The following is a 3,649-nucleotide window of genomic DNA, read 5'->3' on the forward strand; positions in this document are numbered from 1 at the left end:
GTACTCCATCACCTCACTCTCTGCTGTGAGGTCCCTGTATCCCCTCACCTCACTCTCAGCTATGAGTTCCCTGTATCCCCTCATCTCACTCTCAGCTGTGAGGGCCCGGTATACCCTCACCTCACTCTCAGCTGTGAGGTCCCTGTATCCCCTCACCTCACTCTCAGCTATGAGTTCCCTGTATCCCCTCATCTCACTCTCAGCTGTGAGGGCCCGGTATACCCTTATCCCACTCTCAACTGTGAGGGCACTGTACCACTTCATCTCACTCTCAGCTGTGAGGGTCCAGTATACCCTCACCTCACTCTCAGCTGTGAGGTCCCTGTTTCTCCTCACCTCACTCTTAGCTGTGAGGGCCCTGTAACCCCTCACCTCACTCTCAGCTGTGAGGTCCTTGTATCCCCTCACCTCACTCTCAGCTGCGAGGTCCCTGTATCCCCTCACCTCACTCCCAGCTGTGAGGTCCTTGTATCCCCTCACCTCACTCTCAGCTGTGAGGTCCCTGTATCCCCTCACCTCACTCCCAGCTGTGAGGGCCTTGTAACCCCTCACCTCACTCTCAGCTGCGAGGTCCCTGTATCCCCTCACCTCACTCTCAGCTGTCAAATCAGGTGTTTGTTAAGCGCGACTACTCACCCGTAAGGGTCTCAAGATGCTACTGGGTGTGGTGGGGGGGTCACAGGTTCCAGTCCATCAAGGAGGGGGTCTGTCGAAGAGCCAGGTTTTGAGGTTTCTTGTGAAGATGGGGAGCGATGTTTTCTGTCTGAGGTGCAGCGGAAGGTCGGTCCAGGCTCTGGCAGCGCGGAAGGAGAAGGAGCGGCCTCCCGATCTGGTCTTTCTGTTGCGGGGGACCACGGCTGTGAGCTCCCTGTATTCTCTCACCTCACCTCACTCTCAGCTGTGAGGGCCCTATATCCCCTCACCTCACTCTCAGCTGTGAGGGCCCTGTATCCCCTCACCTCACTCTCAGCTGTGAGGTCCCTGTATCCCCTCACCTCACTCTCAGCTGTGAGGGCCCTGTATCCTCTCATCTCACTCTCAGCTGTGAGGTCCCTGTATCCCCTCACCTCACTCTCAGCTGTGAGGGCCCTGGACCCTCTCAACTCACTCTCAGCTGTGAGGGCCCAGTGGCCCCTCTTGTCACTCTCAGCTGTGAGGGCCCAGTGTAGCCTCATCTCACTCTGAGCTGTAAGGGACCTGTATTCCCCCTTCCCTCTTATCACTTTCCTCTGTAATGCCCACCATTCCCTCTCCTGAGGCTAAACAGAGGGGGATAAGTTGCTGATATTTTGAGCCGAGGTTTGTGGAGCCCATGCAACACCAGGTATTCTCCAAGACAGGAGAGCACTCATTATACCACCTGCCGGTGATCTGGTGCACGAATGTGTGCTCAGACAATAGACCACTTGTTTTCCCACCTGCTGGTGATCTGGTGCACGAGTGTGCTTTCAGACATGAGATCACCTATTCTCCTTCCTGCCGGTGATCCAGTGCATGAGTGTGCACTCACACAGGCGACCACTCATTGTACCGCCTGCTGGTGGTCTGGTGCATGAGTGTGTGCTCAGTGAGGAGGCCACCTATTCTCCCACCTGCCAGTGATCAAGTCCCAGAGTGTGCACTCAGACAAGAGACGTCTTTTTCTCGCACCTGCTGGTGATCTGGTGCACGAGTGTGCATTCAGACAGAAGTTCACTTATTATCCTACCTGCCTGTGATCCGGTGCATGAGTGTGCACTCACACAGTAGACCTCTCATTCACCCCCCTGCTGGTGATCTGGTGCAGGAGTGTTCACTCACACAGTAGACCTCTCATTCTCCCCCTGCTGATGGTCTGGTGCATGAGTGTTTGCTGAGTGAGGAGGCCACCTATTCTCCCACCTGCTAGTGATCAAGTGCACAAGTGTGCACTCAGACAAGAGACGTCTTGTTCTCGCACCTGCTGTTGATCTGGTGCACAAGTGTGCATTCAGACAGAAGTTCACTTATTATCCTGCCTGTCTGTGATCCGGTGCATGAGTGTGCACTCACACAGTAGACCTCTCATTTACCCCCCTGCTGGTGATCTGGTGCAGGAGTGTTCACTCACACAGTAGACCTCTCATTTTCCCCCCTGCTGGTGGTCTGGTGCATGAGTGTTTGCTGAGTGAGGAGGCCATCTATTCTCCCTCCTGCTAGTGATCAAGTGCACGAGTGTGCACTCAGACAAGTGACGTCTTGTTCTCGCACCTGCTGGTGATCTGGTGCGCGAGTGTGCATTCAGACAGAAGATCACTTATTATCCTGCCTGCCTGTGATCCGGTGCATGAGTGTGCACTCACACAGTAGACCTCTCATTCTCCCCCCTGCTGGTGGTCTGGTGCATGAGTGTGTGCTTAGTGAGGCGGCCACCTATTCTCCCACTTGCCGGTGATCTGGTGCACAGTTGTGCACTCAGAAAGGAGACACTTGTTTCCCCACCTGCCAGTGATGTGGTGCATTAATCTGCACTCAGACAGGAAAGGACCACTCATTCTTCCGCCAGCTGGTGATTTGATGTATGGGTGCGTGCTCAGATTTGAGATGACTCATTTTCCAGCCTGCCGGTAATCTGGTGCACAATTGTGCTCTTGAACAGGAGACTCATTCTCCCATCTTCCGGTAATCTGGCAACATGACTCCCCAAACCCGTCATCATAGAATGTAAACACAAACAGACAGACCTACTTTCTCTCACTATTTGAAGGGGTTTAATTCAGCGGCATTTGAAGGGGTTTCATTCAGTTTCAGAGTAAAGGTGAGGCTAGGCTCATTAGACAGACGTGGTGACATGGAGAGAGGGATAGGTATGAAGACATTTGCTTTGGGTTGGGTTCTTCTTGGGTAGCCCAAGACGTCTCCAGTATGAAGCTATGTGCTTCCAGCATGACAGACTGAGAGACCTCCCAGAGTCCACACTCACACAGACAGGGAGACCTCCCAGAGTTCACACTCAGACAGACAAGGAGATCTTCTGGACTCCACACTCAGACAGACAGGTGAGACCTCCCACAGACCACACTCACACAAGCAGGGAACCCCTCCCACAGCTCACACATTAACCAGGGAGACCTCCCACAGCCCACACTCACACAGGTGGGGGAGACCTCCCACAGCCCACACTCACAGATAGCTAGACCTCCAAGAGTCAACACTCACAGAGGCAGGGAGATCTCTTAGAGACCACACTCACACAACCAGGGGAAATTATCATTGGCCCACACTCTCAGAACAACGGGAGAGACAAGTAGGGTCTACAATCACACAGACAGGGAGACCTCTTAAAGAGCACTCTCACACATTCAGGGAGACCTCTTGAATCTTACACTCAAACAGGCAAGGAGACCTCCCACAGCCCATACTCACAGACAGGGAGACCTCCCACAACCCATACTCACAGACAGGGAGACCTCATAGAGCCCATACTCACACAGACAGGAAGACCTCCCAGAGCCCACAGTCACAGAGACAGGGAGACCTCCCAGAGCCCGCAGCCACTCAGTCAGGGAGACCTCTTGAAACTTATACTCACACAGACAGGGAGACCTCCCACAGCCCATACTCACAGACAGGGAGACCTCCCACAGCCCATACTCACACAGACAGGGAGACCTCCCACAGCCCATACTCA

Source organism: Triturus cristatus, chromosome 1_1, assembly GCF_964204655.1.
Source record: "Triturus cristatus chromosome 1_1, aTriCri1.1, whole genome shotgun sequence".
NCBI classification, from domain to species: Eukaryota; Metazoa; Chordata; class Amphibia; order Caudata; family Salamandridae; genus Triturus; species Triturus cristatus.